At 48.2% G+C, this 13839-nt stretch overlaps 1 long non-coding RNA gene across 1 annotated transcript in view; it reads right to left on the bottom strand.

The window, feature by feature from the left end:
• The window catches only part of LOC144890944 (uncharacterized), a 99571-nt gene extending 98758 nt beyond the window's left edge, over nucleotides 1–813 (bottom strand). The window contains exon 1 of the long non-coding RNA XR_013622602.1: nucleotides 759–813. This is a non-coding gene — a long non-coding RNA (uncharacterized LOC144890944). The remainder of the gene's footprint in view (nucleotides 1–758) is intronic.
• Between the last annotated feature and the right edge of the window lie 13026 nt (nucleotides 814–13839).

Here is a 13839-nt window from a genome sequence, read left to right as displayed (position 1 = left end):
CCCCCCCACCCCCCTGGAACCGTAGCTCCTGCAAGGTTCACCGCAGGCGCGACCATTCCAGCCTTAACACTTACTGTCACACACTTAATTAACCTATGAAATAAATCAGGAAGGGCTGTGGGAAGTGAGTCGGACTACCTACCTACACTTCCTTAACATGCTAAACCCCTAACCATCATGCAAGTATGTACATTTTCTTCATTGTTCCTGTGGAGGGAGGAAACAAACAACACAACAAAACTCCTACCTTATCCACAAACTTAACCATCTTTCCAAAAACTCAAAACTCTAACCTTTGTACATACCCCGGTCTACAGACCGCGTACCCCGGTAGATGCCACAAGACACAACCTTACCTGTGGGGCCATCCCAATGCACCCCCTAAATTTCCACAGGCCCTGTCCAGATGTTGCAGGTGAGTGACATGGCTCGGTGGATTTCACCCACATTCATGCAACACAGACCCCTTAACCGCTCATCCTCATTCCAAAAATCATCAAGGCATTTCAAAAGTCAACAAAGCACTTATTTCAATACACCCCCCTGCAGGACCATGGCATTGATGTCATTCGCGTGCGTATGTGCATTCCTCAACTAGGCAGCGGGGAGGGACCACACAAAAAGATGGTGGGGGCGCATCAGGCTGTGTTACCCGCAATCCCAAAAACAAGTCAACCGACTTACAAGTTCATTGCCCCCCCCCCCCCCCCTTTACCTCTTGGCCCCGTGACAGCCCAACAGCCCCTTTCCGCCGTTACCTCGCCGGTGAGGATCTCCACACACACCAGGCTCCTTTGCCTCCTGCTTCCGCGCAGCAACACGGGTCACCGGGGGACTTCCTCACCCCGCGGCGCCCAACCAGACCCTCCACCGACGAGCTCCAATTTCCAGTTACCACCGGCTGCCAGGGGTAATTGCCGCAGAGGGGGGCCCGCAGGCATTGCTCCTCAGAGCTTGCTCTGTACCTGCGGACACACACACCTTCCCCACCCACAAGACCCCAAAACACACTTCCTCCCCCACTGCCATTCAATTCTCCGCACAACTCAACACAATTCAGTACAATTCCATAAACAACAACAACATGCATTTTAAGGCCATTTTCCCTGCTAGAGCGGGGGTTAGCCTTGCGGTCCCCATGACAATCTTCTCCATTTTGCCCTATTTTCTGCATCTCTCCTTGTTAACCCCCTTGCCCGCATTTCTTCTTCCACCATCTTTAGCCAAGTCTTTCTCGGTCTTCCCCGTCCTCCACTTCCTTCTACATCAATTTCCATCACTCTTCTCAACCAGTCACTTTCATCCTTCCTCAACACATGACCAAACCATCTCAGCCTGTTCCTCTTCACAGCATCAATCACAGGCAATATTCCCATCATCTTACGCAATTCATCATTTGTCTTCCTCTCTCTCAACGATACTCCGCACATCCATCAAACCATTGGCATTTCCACCCTTTCCAGCCTTCGTTGCTGCTCTACGTTCATTACCCATGTCTCGCTCCCATAAATCATAACACTTCTCACACATGCAGCATACACCTTTCCCTTCAGCTTCAGCGACACTCTCCTCCTCATCAGCACGCCACTCAGTTCCCGAAACTTCTTCCATGCACATCTCACTCGAGCAACCGTTGCCGAGTCTGATCCACCTTCTCCATTCAGCATGTCTCCGAGGTAGCAAAATGTTTTCACACCTTCCAGCTTCACGCCGTCTCCAAGATCCAACTCAACATTTCCTCCATCTGCAGCTCCCTCTGTGCACACCTTACATTTGAATGTAGCTGCCACACTGGTAAATGACCCTCTCAGACCACTACATTTTTGATGAACCCACTCAGCGCACATTGTACATTGAATGGAGTTCACTCCGACACCCTTCCTGCACACAGCACACGGCCACTTCCCAGTTCTTTCCACCTCACCACATGCTTTACCACTTGCCATCACCTTCGTCTTTCCGATATTCACCTTCAGACCTTTTGTCTCCATACATTCCTTCCACTTGTTCATCTTTTCCTTCAGTCCATCCATACTTTCCGCAATCAACACCAGATCATCTGCATACAACAACTCCCACGGTAAACCCTCCTTTACGTTCTGAGCCAGCACCTCCATCACAGCTACAAATAGTAGTTAGTGGACTTAGTACCGACCCCTGATGCACTCCCACCTTCACCTCAAACTCACCACTGTTCCCGTCCTTCGTCCTTACAGCTGTGCGCGCTCTTTTGTACATTGCCATCACTACTCTGATCAACCATTCCTCCACTCCTAACTTCCTCAATGCCCATGTCAATACTTTGCGTGGAACCCTATCGAATGCTTTCTCCAGATCAACAAACCCAAAAAACAACTTCTTCCTCTTCTCCATGTACTTCTCCTGCAACTGCCTCACAATGAAAAGCGCATCTGTCGTTCCTCTTCCTGGCATAAATCCAAACTGCATTTCGTCGATCTTCACTTTCTTCCTTATCCTCCTCTCCAACACCCTTTCCAATACCTTCATTCCATGCTCCAATAACTTTATCGCTCGGATACGAGCCACACTCCAGAGGGTCACCTTTCCCCTTGTATAGAGGGACGAGGGTACTCAGTTCCCAATCCACTGGAATGCGGCCTTCTTTCACCACCAGATTACAGATCTCTGTCATTCTCTTCACACCCCAACCTCCTGCTGCCTTCAACATATCTCCCACAACTCCCGTCGGCCCTCCCGCTTTTCCACTCTTCATTGCTGTTATCGCTTCCTCAACGTCCTTCTCAGTTATCTTCTCTGCCGGTCCTAAAACTGGGTTACTCTCTATGTTGCCATCCCATTCATTCTCTGTATTCAACAGCATTTCCATATATCTTTTCCATCTTCCTTTAATTCCATCTGGATCGACAACGATTTGTCCCACTTCATCCTTCAAGCAACTCACCCCCATCACGTCACACCTCTCTTTCGCTATGTGCTTTGCAATCCTGAATACTGCTTTCTGACCCTCTTCTGAATCCAAGCGTTCTCCGAACATTTTCCTACATGCCTCCTGCGCCTTTGCTACCTCTTTCTTTGCAGCCTTCCTGGCTGCCTTATAACTTTCATGCTCTGCTGTTATTTGCTCCGCTGTCGTGTGTTATTTGCTCCGCTATGTGCTAAATTCCATAGATGGTGTAAAAGGTGTTACAAGGCTTGCCATGGCCTGCTACATGTGAAATCCCCCTGTTCACATTTAAACCATCACACATTTCCAAAAGCACATTTCCAAAAGCACAATTATCACCCCTCATTATCTCCAATAATCATCACTCACTTTCCAGGTTCCACTCTCACGACCACATCAAAACACATAACCACACACAAAAACATACGCCACCCACAAGACACTGTGTGGCCCCCATTCCATCCCCTCACCGGCCATGTCATCACTCTCACCCGCCTCCCAATTCCAAATTACATGTCCCCAATTTCCAAAGCAAGTCCTGAAGCCTGGGACAGTACTCCTCAAAACACTCACCTCGAGAGCAGGTAGTTGCAGGTTGGTCGGGTCCAAGAGTGTCATCCACCACAAATTCCCAAAATTTCACATTGGGCCTACCAAATACTTCCAAATTTCTCTTTTGTCCCCACTACACTGGCAGGTATGTGGATCCGCATCCAACGGTGATCATCACTACACAACTACCTGTGGCCACGACAGCTCTGCACCTCTACCGTGCAAGGGTCATCGGGACAAGGTGAGCAGTCAAAACGCCAACATGGCCCATGAGTGTCCATAAGGGTGCGACCCACCATCCATCCTTCGACCCGCCCCCCTGCGAGGAACACAGCTGCACCAGCCCCAGCTGGCCAATGTGGTGAGCACCTGCTGCCAGAAAACACACTACCGCACACACAACCTCGGCCCTGGGGGGCACGGTCGCAGTGCGTGGCATCCCTACAGCCACGTCCCCTGCACCTCCCCATCATCCCCCAGTCCGACTACAGAACTGCAGCCCCCCCCCCCCCCAGTGCTCACCCACACTTGACCACACCAAGGTCCAGTCAACAGCCATGCTGCAGCAGGAGACCCACCCAGAAGACATGGTCCACACACCTCGGACACGCACAGCACCACGTTGACCCAAAGACCACACAACTGCATCCCCATGATCCCGCGTCCCAAATATCAGCACAGTTGCCCCCACAACCAGTTGAAAGCTGTGTCTTGCTACCCTATTAATTTTATCACAGCCTCCAACACTTTGGTCTACACACCTGGATCAATAATGGCATCACTGTACAGTGTCCACCATGACATTTCAAAATCCACCCTTAAATTTCCATCTAACCCACAGATTACCCATGCCAACCATGTCACATTTCACTAACATCACCAAAGAAGGATGCTTTGCCATACACATGCCAGCCGAGCATGGCCCATATGCTCGGCTCGTTACACATCTCCCGATTCACATCCCCATGGCTCTCTTCCCAACCCGAGAGTCCATAAATCATAACGGAGCATCTGTGGAAGGTCACTCACACCATCACGTTCCACAGATGCCCCAATGGTTGTCCGGCAGGCTATCTCCATCCCTGTCCATTCGGTTTGACCCGCGTCCATCGACCAACATGGCATGGCAGGTCATCACATGCCGGTTGTCCCAAAGTCTCAGGGGGTGGGTGCCAGGTCGCATGCCGGAGTGGTCACTACATCAGGCCCAAGCTGGCCATCCACAGTGCCACCACCAAAGCGCGACCCACAACACCTCCCCCTAGTGGTCCTCAATAAATGCCAACCCAGGCTTGAGAAACCACCTCAGACCCCTCTGGAGGTCTTAACCCCCACCAGGGTCCGGTGACCCTGCCGGCCCGAGCCACCAGCTCGGACAGCGCCCAGACGGACAAGGGACGCCACACTCCGCCAGACCCCCCGTGGGACCCAGGTCGTACCTCGACACCCAAGGCTGGACCCCACGTCCAAATCTCGCCATCACAGCCCCCCAGCTGGCTGGCATACCCAAATTTTGAAAGGGGCAACTTTTGCCCGAGGCCATCACCCATGACCTCTCCATGTCCAAATCCCGCAGCCCGGGGACCAATCCCAACCACGGCTGCTCCAAATCTATTTCCCATTTAAATTTTATTTTACAAATTTTCATTCCCACTGCCAAACCGCAGCTGCAGGGAACAACCTCTACCACCGGTTGTTCTGCCCCTCCCTGCAGTTGATCCAAATTCCCTACAGGGACCAAATCTCCAGAAGCTCCATCTCCCGATCCTCCAAGATCCAAATCCAGCCCGGAGCCAACACACTCCCCCAACTGGTTGTCCAATTTTGGAGCCTCTGTTTCCAAATAGCAGTGAACGGTGAGCGTCCCCTCGGTCATTCCAACCACCTCCTCGGACCAACTCACCTCATCACCCAGGCTCCTTTGGGCCTGAACAAGCTCTACCTCCATGGGACTGTCACAGGTCTCCAGCCGCTGGATCAAATCATCATCATTTCCACAAATCATTTCTGGCCCCGCCAGGCTTTGATCAATATCCCCAATAAATACCCGGTCCGGCTCCATTGCACAGACCCCAAAAAAACCCCTCTTGCTCCGCACCACCGCCCTGGTGCTGCACAATTCCAAATTCATCCCCCGGTTGGGGTGTTGTGACATCCACACGGTCCCGATAAACGACCAGGCCAGAATGTGGGAAACATTCCCCATTACAACTCTCATCCCAAATTTCCTTCCCCATTCACCTGTGGGCACTCCCCGCTCACCTGTGGACACTCCACGTTTACCTGCAGGCATTCCCCATCTACCTGTACACCTGCAGTCTCTCCATCTACCTGTGGACATTCCCCGCTCACCTGTACACTTGCCACAATTGCCATTCCCGGTGCAATTCCCTGCTCGTGAGCAACATGCACATCTGCATGGGCCATACTCTCTCCCATTCCCAATTTAGCTTCCATCCCTTCGATCTGTTCTTTCAAGCCCTCCTTTAATCTATCCATTTGCCCCTCCATGTTATTGGTTTGGGCATTAATTTTGTTCTCCAATTGCTCGTTCTGAGCATTCATTTCCCCTTTTAATCCATTAATTTGGGCACTCATATCCTTCATTCCTTCCCTCCATTCATTCCCCTGGGACTCCAATTTGTTTTTCATTTCTCCCATATCTTTTTTTATGTTATTTTCCATCCCTTCCATTTTCCTAAGCAATTGACCCAACATCTGGTCGGTTGTCGGGGCCGCTCCTACTACCCCATCCCCTCCAGCTTTGTCAAAGCCTCCCTCCCTGCTCTCTCTCCACTTATCATTGCAACAATAAACTCCTCCCTGTCTACAGGCATCGTCACACCTTCCCTCAAAATTGCTGCTGTTACCCCCATTCTAAAAAAACCTGGTCTAAACCCTGACACCCTAAACAACTTCAGACCCATCTCCAACCTTTAAAGCGGTAATGTTTGCTGATTTCCAAGATGCTGGCAGATGACCTTGAGCAAAAGAGAGGGTGAAAAGAACACAGAGAGGGTGAGATAGAGCGGTAGAGAAGGATTTTTGGACCCGTGGGCTGATGCCGTCTGGTCCAGTTGTAGAATCAGAGTCGAGGTTTGACAGAAACTTCTCCACCTTGTCAGGAGAAAAGGACACAGAGTCCAGGAGCAACTGGGTACGACTGGTTAAGGTGGATGCAGAGAAAGACGGGTTTGGGACACAAGATTTTGAGGCAAACACAGAGTTGAGGCATTCAGCTTTTTCACGTGCGGAGTCAGCTGTGTAGCCGTTTGAGGTAAGGGAGGGGATGGAGGGGGAGCAAACACCAGAAACGGATTTGACCAGACGCACCAGGATTTAATTTGAATACTAGTTTATCAAGGTAATAATTAAATTGACATAACTTTAGTTCATTCACACACGAGCAGGTTAAGGATGATCAAATGTCACCCAAAGCTGAGGCTCAGTGCAGGTGAAAGTAGCACTTGAAGCACACATTCAACGTTCATTTAAGTTATCCAATCAGAGCCGAACAAAGACATGAATGGGCAGCTTTTGTAGATCAGAGATGTCGAATAAAATATTTTCACAAATGCCTGCACAAGCCGCCCGAGAGAGCTGGTTTGGTCTTGGCATCGGCAGGCAGGGCTGCCAAAAATATGGCGGGATCAGGTCAGGTCCGAAAGGAGACGCATTAGCAAACGCGCCCGAATCATGTATTAACCTTCATCATAATATTAACCATCTACGTGCAGAGGATTTGGTGCGCCTAGTTTTTCGAAAATACTTTATTACCCAATATACACGTCTGTAATCCAAATAGTCACAGGAATAAGGACAAATACATATTTAATTGACAATGAAACGTAATGGGGATGCAAAAAAGCAAAACACGACACAAGGCAAAGAATGCGGTCATGACGCCGAGTCGAAGACAAACTAGACAGATAGACTCACGCCTACTTAATCAAAGCCTTATAGACATGCACACAGACAAAAGGAGAATGAGACAACGAACGGTCCAGGGTTTCAACCTGGTGGTTTTTATTTATTTATTTCTCTGGAAGGCCTCAGGCACGGACTATGTGGTCCGCATCGAGGCCGGACCTAAATAAAAAAGCTGCATTGATATAAACGTGAAGAAGGAGAGAATAGTCCAAGAGTTTTTGAGTTTTTGAAAAGGGGAAGATCATAAGTGTTTGGAAAGACATGGAAAGGTAAAAGGTCCTCCTCCCATCCCTATCCTGAATCTTTTTATCCCCATTAACCTTATATAAGCCAAATTATCTGATTTACAGGTTAGTGTTTCCTTCTTGAAGATTTATCCCCAAACAAAGGCTGAAGTTCTTCAGGGAGTTTGTTTGGCATTATTATATCCAAAATAACAACATGAATCTTCAAATTGTCACAGTTATTTAATGGAAACGACCACAAATGGTCAGTTATCCCTCATCAGTCGAAGATGTGTTCTGGGGGATGTGTGGGTACGTATGTGATTGGCCTGGCCTATTACCAAGTGTGGACACACTTGGTTGGCTGTGCGTGTCTGTCCTGGTGGCATTTATATCCTCTGGGATGAAAGTGCGCGTTTCTGGAGTGGTGTGGATAAGATCATACCTTCAGAATGGAGGTCGAATGGAAGTTGGAAATTTTATTCCACATAGAGTTGAAAAACTCTTGCTTTTTCTGAGGAGCTGGTACCTGTGTGATTGTGACAAGGAAACGAGAATTGAGAATTAATCAAAGCGATTTCACTGAAATCGTGGTGAATGTTGAGAGTTGGGGAGCACTCAGGGAGCATTTTGTCGATAGTCGTTTGGTATGAAATTTGTGGTGTTCTTGGTCGGACTTGATGAGCGACAGTCAATTGGAATCAACAAGTGTGGACTGGCAGGACTACACCAGGAAATTAACTACAGGTATTAACTACACCAGGAAAGGCAAACTCATAATCCCTTCGGCGATGGTATGGACAGGTTTGTACTGGCAGGGGAGGGACAGGAAAGGTTTGGTGTGAAAAGTGATTTCAGATCAGATCAGATCAGATCGCCAGATTTAAACAAAGGGAACTCGGTCGGTCGACAAAAGTCGAGGGAATTACATGAGATGAACAAAGTCGACGTTTAAAACTCACCCCTTTGAAGACCGTTTTATGTGGGTTAATAATTGGATACAAGATTGTACAGATGGAGAGTACGAGTACTGAGGGCATGATCGGAGATGACGCACACTTCATGGTTCTCACGAACAACATAAGGAGCAGCGCTTGTGAGTTCGAAGTATGTAACAATGAAACATTGGTCACCATGGGAACAATGGTCACAAAACGGACAATGAAATTTTAAAATCCTAACAGTTTAATGATAAAACAAGATATTAAAATAGGATAATTCACAATTAAAACAATCATCAACATTTACGATTTGAACACTTTTAATTAAAAGCTGCTTTTTTAATATTTAAATTTTCATTTCGTTGAACGAATAATGCAAGTTTTCATTCTTATAAAATAATTAATTCCATCGTTCGTTCATTCTCCTGGCGATGGATTCCCATTCATCGGAACTGTATTAAATCTGCAAACAACCCCAGAAAAACAAGCATTCTGAGTATTGCGCTGCAATATATGTCCCCTACCGGTAGTCTGTCGTCCGGAAAACTGTTGGGGAAATTACCAAGGGTTATTTATCCACAGGTTCCGAATCGTTCCCAATCGCTAATTACCTCAGGATGGGCTCACCTGTGATTCGCACTCGGGACTTCGATTTATACACCTTGCAGACAGGTCAGCAGAAGCACGAGAAAATATGTTGTTGATAAAGAACCTTTTGAGTCGCTAAATATCAGTAATTTATTATATTTTCCGGTACACGATCATTGATCGATGTGTATATATATGTTGCTCGGCTTGGCTCCGCCCCTCCGGAAAGCACGTGCTGTGTCGTGCTTTTGACGTTCAGACGGGGCTGAGGGCGTGCGGTGCGGGTTGAGGAGAACTCTAGAATAAACAAGAGATATCCATTTAAAAAAAAAAAAATTCGTTTAATTAACGATATCTGCCAAACCACGTGCCCTATCACAAATTCCAAAAGGACATTTTTGTAGATTGACATGCTGAACAGATCTGTGACGTTTCCCCTCGATTGGATCAAAAATGAGGGAGGAGCTCGGTTTTAAAGGTTCATGCTTAAAAACGTCATAACTCTGAAACCATGTGATGCATGACGTCATGTTCGTTGACTTTTTTGTTCGTCATGGGTATGCGATTCTGCCTGCAAAGTTTGGCCTCGATCTGTTCAGCCGTTGCAGAGAAAAATGGGTTTTCGTGTTTTCACGAAAAACAATATGGCGGCCGAACCACGTGACCTGTGACGTCATAATTGCCATTAAAATATTCTACAGACCGAGTCCCTCCTACGGTGAAAATTTGATCTCAATCTGTCCGATTATTGCAGAGAAATTGGTTTTTAAAGGAAATTAAAACTTAAAATGCCACTGATCTGATCCCAAAGAACTATCAAAACTATCCAAAGAACAATTATCAGAATTCCCAAAGTTCAAAGTGCCATAACTTTGTCAATAATGATCGAAACGTCGTGAAGTTCGAACTCGATCTGTAACTTATCATGAGGAAACCATGTGCCATGTTTGAAATCATTAGCATTAAGCGTTCAGAAAAAAAGTCCGGAAAACTGTTCTTTGCGTGACGGACTGACGGACTGACAGACTGACGGACGGAGGGACGGCGTGCAAACCTATAGTCCCCTTCGGTGTACACCAGGAGGGGACTAAAAACATCCAACAGTGTGTTCCATTAAAAAAAACATACAACAGTGTGTTCCATTAACAATCAGCTTCTAGATCGCTCGCCAAGCGGCTTAAGCACTCAAGCAAGCATGATCCATTGAAATGGTTAATACGGAACGGCTTGCTTGGCAAGCTAATTACTTCCACCACCAATTGTGGTTGGAGGTTATGTTTTCACCGCTGTTTGTCTGTTTGTTTGTGAACAATGTATCTCAAAAAGTTATGGACGGATTCGGACGAAATTTGGCAGAGATGTGGCGTATGTGACAAGGACGAAATTTGGCAGAGATGTAGCGTATGTGACGAGGACGAAATTTGGCAGAGATGTAGCGAATGTGACAAGGACGAAATTTGGCAGAGATGTGGCGTATGTGACAAGGACGAAATTTGGCAGAGATGTAGCGTATGTGACAAGGACGAAATTTGGCAGAGATGTAGCGAATGTGACAAGTACGAAATTTGGCAGAGATGTGGCATATGTGACAAGGACGAAATTTGGCAGAGATGTGGCGTATGTGACAAGGATGAAATTTGGCAGAGATGTGGCGTATGTGACAAGGACGAAATTTGGCAGAGATGTGGCGTATGTGACAACGACGAAATTTGGCAGAGATGTGGCGTATGTGACAAGGACGAAATTTGGCAGAGATGTGGCGTATGTGACAAGGACGAAATTTGGCAGAGATGTCGCGTATGTGACAAGGACGAAATTTGGCAGAGATGTGGCGTATGTGACAAGGATGAAATTTGGCAGAGATGTGGCGTATGTGACAAGGACGAAATTTGGCAGAGATGTAGCGAATGTGACAAGGACGAAATTTGGCAGAGATGTGGCGTATGTGACAAGGACGAAATTTGGCAGAGATATGGCGTATGTGACAAGGACGAAATTTGGTAGAGATGTGGCGTATGTGATAAGGACGAAATTTGGCAGAGAAGTAGCGTATGTGGCCAGGACGAAATTTTGCAGAGCTGTAGTGCAAAGACAAACATGAATCTTCAAATTGTCACAGTTATTTCTTGGAAACGACCACAAATGGTCAGTTATCCCTCATCAGTCTAAGATGTGTTCTGGGGGGATGTGTGGTTACGTATGTGATTGTCCTGGCCTATTACCAATTGTGGACACACTTGGTTGGCTGTGCGTGTCTGTCCTGGTGGCATTTATATCCTCTGGGATGAAAGTGTGCGTTTCTGGAGTGGTGTGGATAAGATCATACCTTCAGAATGGAGGTCGAATGGAAGTTAGAAATTTTATTCCACATAGAGTTGAAAAACTCATGATTTTTCTGAGGAGCTGGTACCTGTGTGATTGTGACAAGAAAACGAGAATTGAGAATTAATCAAAGCGATTTCACGAAAATGGTGGTGAATGTTGAGGGTTTGGGAGCACTCAGGGGAGCATTTTGTCGATAGTCGTTTGGTATGAAATTTGTGGTGTTCTTGGTCGGACTTGATGACCGACACGAAATTGGAATCAACAAGTGTGGACTGGCAGAACTACACCAGGAAATTAACTACAGGTATTAACTACACCAGGAAAGGCAAACTCATAATCCCTTATGCGATGGTATGGACAGGTTTGTACTGGCAGGGGAGGGATAGGAAAGGTTTGGTGTGAAAAGTGATTTCAATCCAAACCAACCAATACTCATTGAATGATTTCAATCCAAACCAACCAATACCCTTTAAAGTGTTTTCAATCCAAATTAACCAATACTCGTTAAAGCTATTTCAAGCGAAATCGAACCAATACTCGTTAAAGTGATTTAAATCTAAACTAACCAATACTCGTTAAAGTGATTTCAACCAAAAGGAAGCAACACTGGCCATGATGATTTAAATCCAAAGTGGGGAACAGCAGTCATAGTGATTTGATCCTAAACTCATTATTACCAGTCAAACTGATGGGGATCCTGACGAGAAAATGGGGTCCACAAGGAACATGTGGGTTCCACAAGGACCAAGTGGGGTCCAAAATGACCAAGTGGGGTCCACAAGGAGCATGTGGGGTCCACAAGGACCAAGTGGGGTCCAAAAGGACCAAGTGGGGTCCACAAGGAGCATGTGGGGTCCATAAGGAGCATATGATGTCTGTAAAATGCTCCACCAGCCATCCTCCCTCGACCCCGGGAAGCGTTTATTTTTCTCTTTTCGCTCAAGGGCGTTTGGGGTCATAATACTTTTCCTCGTGAGCATTTTGATGCCTCTTAACCGTATTCATCATCACATCACTTGACCTGTATTATTTTTCCAATCCTCTCTCCACTCACAACCTCTGCTCCTTTACCTTTGCTTCGATATAACGGGTTCAGAGTCCACGTCTCACCAGAAATATTACAAGCGCTGATCAGGGGACGAGTCGGGTCTATACACAGAGAATGCACCCATCTCATGTCAATTCTCATTCCCACCAAACTGTTTTTTTTACCCCCACTGACTGCATAACCCAACCCTCTTACCTACCAGTTGCTATGTTTCCTCCTCACCCCTCTTTTCCTGTTCATTCATTCCCTTGCAGATTGTGTGCAAATATTACCCCATCGCTTCACAGATACGTCATACGCTCTGTCATCTTGCCTTACCATCGGCATCGATCTTGTGGAGAATTTTCTTTTCTTTTGAATACTCGACGAAATTTCATGTGACGCCCGATTGTCTTCGTTCCAGTTATGTGACAAGGCACTTTTAGTCACAGTTTCCTGAATTTTTTAAACGTAAATTTTTTTAACGCGCTGGTGGGACGTAGGACTGGGGGTCACAGTGGTGGGATGTTGGCACGGGGGCAAACCGTCGGGCGGCCTCCTGGAGGTCCGACCGCTGGTGAGCTGCGGACCAGGGACTGGTAGCGTCGGGCACGAATTCGCCCGGGACGCGTAGCGCCTGGCCGTAGACAAGCTCGGCAGTGGATGCCCGGAGGTCCTCCTTGGGGGCCGTGCGGAGGCCCAAAAGGACCCACGGCAGCCGGTCGGCCCAACCGCCGTCTTGAAGGCCGGCCATGAGCGCGGCCTTCATGGAGCGGTGGAATCGCTCGCACAACCCGTTGGCTTGGGGATGGTAGGCCGTAGTACGGTGGAGCTTGACCCCCAGGTTGCGGGCGACCGCGCCCCACAGCTCGGAGGTGAACTGCGGTCCGCGGTCCGACGAGATGTCCGCCGGTGCGCCGAAGCGGGCGACCCAGGTGGCGATGAAAGCCTGCGCCACGTCGGCGGTGGTGGTAGAGACGAGGGGAACGGCCTCCGGCCACCTGGTGGTCCTGTCCACCATGGTGAGCAGGTGTGTGAACCCCCGTGATGGGGGGAGGGGGCCCACCAGATCCATGTTGACGTGGTCGAAACGTCGTTCGGCACGGTGAAAGGTGCCAGCGGGGCCTGGGTGTGTCGGTGGACCTTGGCCTGTTGGCAGGCTGTGCAGGTGCTGGTCCAATCGCGGACGTCCCGTCGAAGGCCGTGCCAGACGAATCGCGCCGACACCATCTTCTGGGAAGCTTTCCGGCCCGGGTGGGAAAGGCCGTGGAGGGAGGCGAAGATGCGGCGTTGCCAGGTAACGGGCACGATGGGGCGAGGCTGGCC

Source organism: Myxine glutinosa, chromosome 2 (assembly GCF_964187855.1).
Source record: "Myxine glutinosa chromosome 2, kmMyxGlut1.1, whole genome shotgun sequence".
NCBI classification, from domain to species: Eukaryota; Metazoa; Chordata; class Myxini; order Myxiniformes; family Myxinidae; genus Myxine; species Myxine glutinosa.
This window is presented reverse-complemented; position numbering and strand designations above follow the sequence as displayed.